General features: G+C 37.9%; 1 non-coding gene across 1 annotated transcript; it reads left to right on the top strand.

Annotated features, from left to right (window-relative positions):
- The first annotated feature begins 5,507 nt into the window (after positions 1 to 5,507).
- LOC114614094 lies at positions 5,508 to 5,637 on the top strand. The gene has a single exon (XR_003710273.1). It is a non-coding gene; the product is annotated as a small nucleolar RNA SNORA17 (small nucleolar RNA).
- The last annotated feature ends 6,580 nt before the right edge of the window (positions 5,638 to 12,217 follow it).

Below are 12,217 nucleotides of genomic sequence, written 5' to 3'. Positions count from 1 at the left end.
AGAAGTTAGTATAGATTGAAGAGTTCATTTGGAGATAGTCAGGGAAGGATGTGATCCCTAAGGATCTAAAGAGCAGGCACGGTACAGTGCTTGATGAGGACTTTTGGCAGCTCCTTGTCCTCTTCAATGATCTGGTATTTTTAAATTTTGTGTTTAAAAGCTAGCAAGAACTTCCCAGGAAGAAGATAAAAGTGTGACACATATCTGTGATTAACTCAAACATTAGAAGGTGCAGACTGCTAAGAAGTGCTTTGGCAAAATTCTAAAATAAAAATTTAAAAGAACAAAGGTGTTTTTAAGGTTTATTTAGAACATGGAAATGGTCCAATGTTGAGATCAACCTGAAGCTACTAGTTTTGAACTAGTTTTGAACTTGCTTCCTAATTTGTATTCTGTCCAGTAGATCAAGAGATCACAAAGCCTGTTCTCATTGATTTTCCCATTGCTGTGACCAAAGGCATCTGACAGAAACAACTTGAGGGAGACAAGGTTTATTTTGGCCCAGACTATCAGAGGAATTTCAGCCCATCATGGTGAGGAAGATATGTTGAAGTTCATGGTGATCCAGGCATCTTACATCTTACCAGACTTGGAAGGAGAGATGGTCAGAACCAGGAACCAGACTCTTATGTTTGCAAGGTCAATCCTATGGCCTAATATGACAGCTGCACCCCATCTTCTAAAGACTCTGCTACTTTCAGAGTGACTGGGTATTCAAAACATGACCTTGTAGAGCACATTTCACATTCAAATCATAGCAAGAACCATTGATTTTATATCACTGTATGCAAGTCAGCCACTGCAGTAAGCACTTAGTCCAAACTCATTCTCTATGACTCACTTTTCTTTTACTTTTCCTGACACCCAGTGATGTTATGAAAAACTGACCCGAGGTGAACTTCATGTAGAACCACAGCAGATGCTGAAGGTGAAGATCCTTGTAAGAGGATTGCAGTAGGTAACATCCAAGTAATGCAGACACCACTTGATGGCTATAAACAGGAAAGTCAATGATAATCACCACTCCCAACCCTTCTTGGCCAAAGCTACCTCTCTAGCTAACCATAGAAAAAGGGACTGCTCATAGAGTCACATTCAAATATGAGAAGTTTGGTAGTTTCTTTTTGTTATATAATCCATTTTCTTAAAGATAATTTTGCTTATTTAAAGCTAATTCAACTAAAGTTAGAGCTGTATTATGGTAATCTAGGCTCCAACAGGTTTCTATAGGCCTCATCTTCCTATGATATTTCCATCAGGATTTTCAAAAGTTATATGAATTTGGAAATATTGAACCAAAAATGTTGCATGAATGTGTTTGCTAGTCTGTTTATCCAGGATTTAAATGCCTTATTGAAAGTATTTTCCAAATGGATTTTAAAATTTCTTTGGGCAAAATATTTGCTCTGGCTAGTGTGAAATGTAACTCACTTGGGATATATAACTAGAGGCAAAATATAAAAGGCTCTTGAACTGTTATCTTAATATTATGCAAAAATAAAGTAATTGAAAATAAATGAAATTTAATTACTCAAAAGACCGAATATATTTTGTAAAAAGGAAAATAAAGTATAAAATGTTTCCTATTGAAAGAAAATACCTACAAGCAGGAAAGAATAAGATTTGTTTACTGAGTTAAGGAGAATATTTTTAAGAAACACAATAGCCTTTGTTATAAAAGGGAAATAACACACAGAAGTGGAAGCTCTCATTTGCTTTGAGTTTCATGTATTAATCTGTCACGTCATCTTGGCAGTTCTAGTCGGTTACAGATGAAGCACCAAATGCCTTTTTGGTCTAGAAAATTATGAGGAAAACAATTTGTAACACTTTTCCCAGTGTGATACTTTACCAAACCTCTCTACAGAATTAGGCACTATGAATTCATGACAAATAAAGTGGCACACACTTCAACATGTTCTTGTTTGCAAACACATAGCTTTAAATTTGATGAATAATTTAATTTACATCCTGTGCAAAATGGGGACCCAGGTTGTCTCTAACTTCTCCCTTTTTTGTCTTTAAAATGTCTCAACTAAGGAGCTCTCTTGGAAACAGTTTGAGAATGACATCAGTTGGTTGAACCAAACTGATTTTCTTGGTCAGCATTTCAGCTGGCAGAATGAGGCATCTCCGGGTGCCATCTCTTCTGAATCAGGTTTTCTTCCACTCTGGCTCTGCTAAATATAAGGGCATCCTGAATTAAAATATTCCTAACAGGTCTGTACAGTATTGGCAACAATGATATATGAAGTTACTTAATGTGTTTTCTGTCTTTGTCCTCTATTGTTGTTACCCTTTTAGAATCTGAAAGAAGTCTTTCTCTGACTTTTAGAAAATCTTTTGTTATTTGTTGGACATTGATCATCCTTCCTGCCTCTTAAAGCAGAAATTGCAATACTGCTCTGTATTGTAGATTGTGTGTTTGTACAAAGCCAAATGATAATGTCAAAAAATGTCATTTGTAGTTGTGAGAAGTGTGTGTGTGTGTGTGTGTGTGTGTGTGCATGTGTGTGTGTTTCAATGAAATTTTTTCTCTTTCATACAATATTGATAATAACAGAATACAGGTATTTTTGTCAAATATAAGATACTTTAAAATAAAAGGTTTTGAGAATTGAATATATTTTTTCAAAGCAGGTATTTGAGGTAGTCTCATTAAGGTACTTTAAGCTTTGTTCAATATCGAGTTCTGAAGTAATTAGTAATGCCCTTTCAAAATTAGAAATAAAGTCTGTACTCTTTCATGTGATTCTTTGCCTTCTAAAGATGTTTTAGAAATACATCATTGTCCTTTCTTTTTGTGCTATCTCATAACCGTAAATCATACATACAAATCCCACAAGCATATGCCAGTAACAGGTGACATTTATTAAAAATCCAAATGCTGTCTTGGGTTGTGTCTTTCTGCTTGAAGGCAACAAAATGGATTCAATAAACTCTTAATATTATTCCACTTAAGATTTTTCAATATTAGGACCTAGCAGAATCCTATTGCTTAATATTTGTTGATTTCATTTTATGACTTATTTATATTTTTTGTGACTAGTGATTTTTTAGCTCATCCAAATTACTTTTATCTTTGCACTTTTTAAAAGTTAAAGTATAACTCCTTACATCATTTTCTTTCTCTCTTCTTCCTCCAGCAGTTTCCATCTTCTCCCTGTCTTTCTCTCAATTTCATGGTTTAATTATTGTTATACACATGCACACACACATACGCACATACACACACATGCACACCCACGTGCATGTGTGTGTGTGTGCAACCTACTGAGTTCATTTACTGTTGCTTGTGTGTATATTATTTCAGGGCTGAACACTTAGAAGGCACCTCCTTGGTGAAGATGAAGTCTTCCTCCTTTAGCCATTGTTAGTTCTTTGAGGTAGTGTCCTATGAGAATTCCTTCTTTCAATCACCATGTCCATTTGTATTCATGTCGGGGCATAGCAACCATATTGCTGAGATATACTTTATTTGGCACATATACTTATTGCAGGCAACAGAAATCTTACAAGTCAGAATAATAACGTAAGGGCTTTCTTATGAAAGAATGTAATCAGTATTGACTTTAGGTAGTTGTAAAGTTCTCTGTCCTCCAAGACTACTTAGAGGGATTCCTACGTCCAGAGCTCCTGAGCGGATAGGACATTTATTTTCACTACCAGGCTGTATTCCTGTTCAGCGCATTTGTTGATGCTAAGTGGCTACTTCACCATTTGCTTGCCGTCTCTGTTCAGTCTCCTGTTATATAGTCTCTATCAAGTTTTGAGTCCAAGGACACTTCCAATTCACTTCGAGAAACAACAGGTCATCTGGACTGAAATATTTGTACCTGGAATTATCTTAGGAATTTAGATCTAACAAAGGATTCAGAAAAGAATCATCACAGCTACAGACTGACAATGAGTTGTAATAAATACCCTATTGGTGTGGTAAATAGCCCATGGAAGTCTATGATATACTGTGTGGAACATTAAACAAAAAAAATCCATATCCATAATAAACTGAAATGAAAAATGTTTCAAAAGAAATGCACCAGCAGGACAAAATCTTAGGTTCTTTAAAATTTCAGGAATAATCTCAAGAAGGTAGAATTTGAACACCATACCTGAGAATAATAGATGCACAGGATAAAGAAAATTTGTAGCTCTTGTGTCCAGAGGGCTTAACAAGAAATATCTAAATTAATTAAACATCATGTATTAAGAGTATAAAATTCCAAGAACCAGACTGTTAACTTCTCTTGGAGATGAGCACAATTCCAAAGAAAGCTAAATACTCATCCGTGACCAGTTTTTGATGGCATGGTGAGCAGGACTTTGGACAGAGATTTTGGATTGATGTCCTTGAAAGAGGAACAGAAAGTCAATAACTTGTAGATACATAAAGAAATGAGGAAGCTCCTTAAAAAGTATGTATTCAAATAAGTTATTTTACCTCAACTTTTTGTCCTCTACATGACTTCTAAGATTAAAATATTAATTACTAATATAAATTAGTAATATTTTTGTAAATTTTTTTTAAATTCTGGTTTGATTTCTGTCATTTTTGAGACTAATGAATTTAAAATAATTATTACTTATTATTTGAGGTACATAATGTCTGGAAATATTTTTTTCTTGATTTGTGCAGAGCTATGCTTCACTAATGTCTAGGTGCTCCTTCGTCCTGGAAAGTTAGCAAGCAAGACATTAAAACCAAAAATAATGAAGAAGAAAATGAGGAAAACAAATGCTACATGTAGAAGAAAAAGATTACAATGAAACAAATAAATAATGTCTTCTCAGTGATTGCTTTAAATGTGAATGAAATAAATTCTCCAATCAAAAGACATAAGCTAGAAGAACTGATAAAGCACTTTATACTCATTTTGTACAGACATGAACCTGATTTTATAATCAAAGGCAGAAATGGATTGAAAGTGAAAGAATTAAAAAGTTGTTACCTGCAAATAGTAATCAAAGAAAGGCAGCTTTGCTAATGTAGTTAAAGGGTGGGGGGCACCTTCACAATAGTTTGAGAATTCCATACCCTACGTGCAATAATGGACAGAACAGTTGGAAAGAGGAAAAGTATAGAATAAAACATTTGATTAACACAAGAGAAGAGTTCTCATAAGGTATAGAGATGAAACAATTTTACCAGCAGCTTCACACTGAGTCTCTTTTAAGAATGCAGGACATTTTCCAGAATAGACAATATATTAAGTTAATAATTGAGTATCAATAAACTTTAGGAAATTAGGAAGACTCTTTGAAAAATCTTTCCTAGCCACAGTGTAATGACCTTAGAAATGACATAAATATAATTGAAAGATAGAAAACAAACAAACAAAACTTCTGGTAATTGAAGAAATCACCAAAACTAATCAAAGAAAAAATTCACAAGAGAAAATGGATAGATGAACCATAATGGAATATACCATACAACATATGAGACAGACTGAGAGCAGGGATAAAATGAAAATGTAAGGGTATAAATGCTTGTATTAAAAAGCAATGAACCTGCCCTTAGGAGGATTACAGGTGTCACCGCTCTGTCATATGTGCATCTGTAGGTGGCAGAAAGGGGAGAGGATATGTCTACACTCACTGTTCTGACCTATGAACCTGTATGATTAGTAGCCTAACATTCCCTGAAAAAAGCTAGCCTGAGATGACTACTAGCTTGGTGCCACATGGCTTGGAAAAAGACCTAGCCTGAGACGATCAGTACCGTATAGCCCCAGACAATCCTCAGAACCAGGAGCAAATTGAAGACTAGACGAACCTTGCCTGGGACTGAGGGCACTGGGAGGGAGGGAACCTGAGATAGAAGACACTCATATGGGGCTACTCTAGTGGACCAGGTGAGGATCGAGACTGAGGTGAGCACCAGATCGGTGCCATGGGGCCTGAGAAGGGAGTAAAACAAAACAAACACTCCTGAGACAACTCCTGACGTGACCCCAGACACTCAGAGACACTTAATGACTCAGGTGCCATTAAGAGGATCAAGTAAGTGGTGGGGAAGTGGAAGAGAAAGAGAAACAGAAGGATATGGGGAAAATGAAGAAAGACAGAACTAGAAACTTGAGGGTAGTGAGGAGCAGCTAGATGTAAGTAGCTGGTGATGCCATCTACCTGGGACCATGGTGAGGTCCTGGCCTGTATTGCCATGGGGGCCATGTCTGGATCTGTGGCCATGTAGTAGCAGTGGTCTTTTACTATTAATGGTCAGGCAGATATCCCTGGTACTGCCTGGGGATGTGTTGATGTCTGATGGCTGTACAGAATTGGCTTTACCCCTCACTTTGGCATTATGGAAGAGCTGGCCATGGGGGATGAAGGCAGATGATCTGACCCCACCCATAGTTATCTGGAGTACTCAGGAGAGAGAGCAGGCCCTGCACATTGCAGGAATTGCAGGTGAGTCTATCCAGGGGTATGAGCATGTGAGATCTAACCCTATACCACTTATGTCTCATGTGGTAATGTCAATGTGTGGTGGCTTGAACAAGGGAGAGATTCCCTCCTCCACCTTTCTTTCTCACCACCTGTGGGATGCAGGAGACGTTCCTGGGGTCATGGAATCAGGAAAGCTGGTCCTGCCTCTCACCAGCTACAACAATCAGCAGAGTGGCTGCATCTCATCTGGGTAGCAGAGTAGAGCCGACCCTGGTGGCAGGGATGCCAGTAAGCCAGCCCTGAGGGTGAGAATCGAGAGAGAGAGCTGGCCTAGTCTCTTGTCTACCAGGTAGTAACGTGACCCTATCGTGTTCCTTACCACCTACAGTAGGTGGGAAACCCAGCCTTGGGGTCAGGAGAGCAGGAATGGAGAGCGGGAGAGCGGGAGGGGGGGACGGCAGGGGAGGGGGGGGAGAGCGGGGAGGGAGAGGGGAGGGGGGGAGGAGGGGGGGGGGGGCAGCAGGGGGGGGGTAGAGCAGGAGAGCGGGAGAGCAGGAGAGCAGGTCCTGAACCTCACATGGGCAGCACAGTATTTCTGACCCTGGATGTAAGGATTGTCAGTGACCTTGCTCAGAGGGCAATCTTGTTGGAGAGCCAGTTCTGCTTCTTCTATGCTATGTGGTGGCATTGCTCACCCTCACTTCCCTTTTTCCCTCACCACTGAGTGCAGGTGGTAAAGTTGGCCTGACTGGGTCATGAGAGCAGGAGAGCTAGCCTTTCCCCTTTCCTGGGGAGTGCCATCAAGATGACTGTGGATGTGGGGGTTTCAGGTGAGCAGAATCTGAGGGCATAAGTGTGGGGAAGTCATCCCTGCTTCTTGCCTGCTACGTTGTGGCACAGAAGAGGGCTGGATGTCTTCTTCCTTCCCCTGTCCTTTGACATCTACGGCAACCAGAAGAGAGGACCCTGGGGTCTTTAGAGTGGGTCAATGGTCCATGTCCCTCATTGGCTGCAACACTTGGGAGGGTGACCAATACACCTCACATGTGCAACAGGGTAGGACTGGCCCTGGTGTCAGGGGTTGCTGGTGTGCCAGTCTTGAGGGTCTGAGAGCAGGAGAACCCATGACTGACCAGCTCAGATCCTCTCCAGTTCAGACCCAGGGCTTTAAATTGACCCATCCCAATCTGTACTCAATTGATGGACTGCTGGAGTGAATGAAGTGGTCAGTCGGGTCCTACAGATCCAAAACTAACCTACAGGATCTCATGACACATGGCAATAACAGGATATCAGAGAGGAGTCTCAGTGAAGTTTCAAGAACAAGAGTGGCAGAAGCCAGAGACCTTGTACCAGACCAAGGTTTCATTGCAATAAACATTTGCAAGCAATGAAGTGTGGACAAAAGGGTATACTGTAGGACACAGTGTGACACACTACAGCTTTCATAATGAGACTTTTTTCTCTGTTGCAGGGGAGGTTGCAAGGGTGGAGGGTGGGTACAATAGGAAGGGGAGAGGAGTGAGTAGGATTGGAGTGCATGATGTGGAATTACAAAGAACTAATAAAATGTTGGAGAAAAAAAGCAATAAAAAGCATATTGAGATGTACCTGAAATTATAAACCTTTGGATGATGAAGTAGGAGAATTACAAGTTCAAGGCCAGTCTGGACTATATAGTGAGAGTTTGTATAAATAATTAATCAAAAATGTCTTGGATTGATAATCTACTCTTAAAATTTAAGGAGTGAGAAAAAGAACAAACTAAAACCAAAGTCAGAAGGAAGGAAAAATAACTCTTATATCATTGATAAATTAAATAGAAGTAGAAAATGATGGATAAAATAATAATAGTCAAAGTTGGTTTTCTAAGCAATATAAAAAATGTGGATGAAACATAAGAAAAGATAATCCTATAAACATATATTTTATACATGTATGGAAATAATTAAAAAATATCGCTACCAAACTCTAGCTGCCCAAATTAGCCTTTCTCAGTCACTTGCTATCAATAAGCCAATGAGAAGACCTACATTAATATTGAAAACAGGAAAAGATGAAATTTACTTAGTGTGTCCACACTTGGCAGAAGAGTAAAGAAATCTAATGACCCCTTAAGTTTATTTCTAAAATCTTCCTGAGAATAAGGTTTAAGTAGAAGGCAAGAGATCTGGCAAAATAAGCCATCCTGGCCCAGCTTTGATGAAGCCTGTCATTGACCACCATTGTCTTGGCTCTGCATTCCAGTGAAGTGTTCAGAGATGTTGAAAATCTGTTTCTGGAAGAATAGTTTCCTCTCTGGCTGGCCCAGGCTTTAGCATTTTTTTTTCATTACCCAACCTAAGATTCTTGGGGGGAAGGATTTAATTTCTTGGAGTCTTTTGTTTCAATAGTTTGGTAGGGAGACAGATATTTCTCTAGTATTTACTTACAGTCGTCAGGCAAGCCAGTTACACTTTTTTTTTATTCTACATAATTAAAATAGCCACAGGAATCCCTGTAATTTGCTCAAGACAAATAAAAACACATGGAAAGGATAAAAGTATAAGTAAGTAAAAATAATAAAACTTCTTGCTGAAAGTTTTCTTAGAGAAATGCCAGACCACTTCCTTTATTTTGCAGATAAGAAAATTGAAGCTTCAGTAAAATAGTTTACCACAGCTCTCAACTTCTGATATAGCAGAAGCAAGAACAGTATTCAAAATTTCTGTGTCATGAATAGTTTACTCATGTATTCCATATTTTAATGAAATCAGAATATTCCTTAAACTATCTCACTGACTCTATGATGTTTATTTCCCAAAATACAATTTCAAAAATGTTTTCTTTCAATAGGCTGTGCATTATACATTAATGAATAAAAATTTTTACTATTATTTCCCTTTTCTAAACAAGTGTTTCAAAAAATATAAAATAAGAACATCTTTAAGCAAAGAGGAGGGAGAAGACTCTAATTATTTAAATCATAAATTATGCTGTGGAAAGTAAATAATGATTCTGTAAAAATGAAAGAAGAGCCAGCTCTCCTTGCAAATATTTTAAATGCATAGAACTACTAGAGTCCATTACAATTATGAGGATCTAGGACCTGGTGCTGTGGAGTTGATAGATAATTATCTAGACACTAAAGGAAAATGTAGACTAATATCCCTATGAACAGTGATTAAAATTTTTCAATAAAATATTTGGTGAACTAGCAGCACACTAAAAAGATTATGCAATGTGACTAAACAGTGTTTATTCCTGGACTTCAAGGATGCTTGACAGAACTGCAGGTCAATCCCTGATCCCTTTTCATCTTTTGTTTGTTCTGTGCAAGAGCCACATGGTGCCTTGACTCTTTTGTGACTCAGTCAACTGCATGTTTTACTCTTCAGGTTTAAAGCCAAGCTGGGATTTTGATGACTTCAACATGCTGATCAAATGGTTAGTTTAATGATGGAAAAGAGACAGGTTAACAATGTTTGTGATGAGAGAGCAACTAGTCTTGGCCCAGAGCCTCACATAAATTTATAGTGATATCCTTTGTGAATATACTAGGTAGAACTTTTCTTTCTTCACATTCTTTTCATGTAGACAAAAATGAAGCACTTTCTTCTCTATATGCATTGGACTGAACATCCATGCCTTTACAATTGAAAATCCAGGCCTTTAAGATTGAAATCTTAATCATCTGAGGTCTGGTTAAAACAGTAGCCTGTAGGGTCTCTACTACCTTCACTTACAGGATGTCTCGTCTTATGGGTTTGGCTAGAAAAAACAACCATGCGTCACATTCATAAAATGAGTTAGAAAACATTCCCACATGCTCATTTCAACTGATGCATAAAATCATTTTTGGCAATGTTCCAACATCCTTAGCTCATATAAATACTTAACAAAATAGACATAGTTGATAGCTTTCTCAATGTAATAAACAGCATGTATGAAGGAAAACTTTAAAAAACTATCACACTCATTTGTGAAAGAACGATAGTTTTCTCTCTAGGATCAATAATATATTTCTTTTCACCAAATTCTTATTAATGCTAGTAAGAAAAATTAGAGAAGATAAAGATATAAAAGGTATCAAAATTGGAAAAGGAAATACTAAACTGCCACTACTCATGTGTAATGTGATATTAGATCTAGAAAACTCCTACAGATACCATATGCAATCTGTTGGAACTAATTGAATCCAGGGAAGGGAGAATGATAAACTCAACATAAAATTAATTGTGTTTCTTGAAAGTCCAAAAAGGAAGTTATCAAAGAAATTCCATTTGCAAGAATAAATCTCAGAGGAGTTTAATAGGATAGTGAAGAACTTGCATAATAAAATCTACAAATGTTAAAAATAAGATATCTATGAACACATTCTATATTTCTCAGTTGAAATAATAATGTTGCAATGCCAATATTACCAAAAGAAGACAATAAATTTGGTGAAAAATCTAAATGATTTTATTTTGCAGAACTCAAAACTGAAAGTTGTTTTTTATTAATTAATTTGTTTATTAACTTTATATCTCAATATCAGCACCCCTCTCCTCTCAGTATCCTGTTACATAAATCCTCCTCCATTCCCCCTCACCTTCTCCTCTGAGAAGGAGGATCCCTCCCTGCATCATGTCACATATCCTCCCACTCCCAGCCAATGCATCAAGTCATGCAGGACTAGGCACATCCTCTCCCACTGAAGACAGGCAAAGTGGTCTAGCTAGAGGAAGGATTCACAGACAGGCAATAGATTCAGGGAAAGTCCCTGCTTCAGTTTTTGGATGACCCATGCAAATGATAACTATGCTATGCTTGCAGATAGGAGTTTAGCATAACTGTCTTCTCATAGCTCCACCTTGTAGCCAATGGAAATAGATACAGAGACCCGCAGCCAAACAGTAGATAGAACGTGGGAAGCTTAGGAAGCTTGTGGAAGAGTTGCCAGAAGGACTGAGGAAATCCAAAGAGAACCAAGACTCTACAGAAAGATCAACAAAGTCAACTAAATTGAACCCTTGGGGGCTCCCAGAGACTGAACCATCAAGTAAGGAGTAAGCATGGGCTGGGCATAGGGCCCTGCACATACGTAGCAGGAAGTGGCCACTTCAGAGTCCATATCTCCCACTACTAGGAGTCTCAGCCAACATAGCAACCTGGGGCTTCACCCCTCCCACGTCCCAGGTCTCTTTGCTAGCATAAATATTAACCATTTTCCTTGTGATCCAGTTTTCCTTAAAATAGAACTAGCTCAGATCAATTATTTCCACCAAGACTTGTATTGCCCAAAAGACCCTGGGAAACAAATCACTGATTGAAGAGATAGACAATTGAATGGGAGAGAATCTTTGTTAACTACCCACTTGATAGTGACTTAACATCTACAATACACAAAGAACTAAAAAATTCAAAATAACTAGGAATCAAACAACCTAAGTACCAAATGGGATAAAGAGATGAACAAATATTTTCCAAAAGATGAAGTGTATAATTTGCCAATATGCATAAAAAAAGATCAACCTCATCATCTATCTGAAAAATACAAATAAAAACAACCTTGATATTCATTTTACCTCTGTCAGAATGACAGTCTTTAACAAAAAGTGTTAGAGAACATGCTGGTGAGGATATGGCAAAAATAATTTTTATACACTTCCATAGGGAACAAAGACTTTTCCAGCTACTATGGAAATTTGTTATGGAGGTGTTCCAAAACTCTATCCCAAACTGGATCTAATCTATTACTCTCCTCTGGATTCCATGTCATTATGCCATCGATCTTGCATATCAGCATGTGTTAGTACACTAGTGACAATAGCAAGATATGGAACCAGTGTAGGTTTCTGTCAAC

This window comes from Grammomys surdaster, unplaced genomic scaffold (genome assembly GCF_004785775.1).
Source record: "Grammomys surdaster isolate TR1022 unplaced genomic scaffold, NIH_TR_1.0 126298, whole genome shotgun sequence".
Lineage (NCBI taxonomy): Eukaryota > Metazoa > Chordata > Mammalia > Rodentia > Muridae > Grammomys > Grammomys surdaster.
This window is presented reverse-complemented; position numbering and strand designations above follow the sequence as displayed.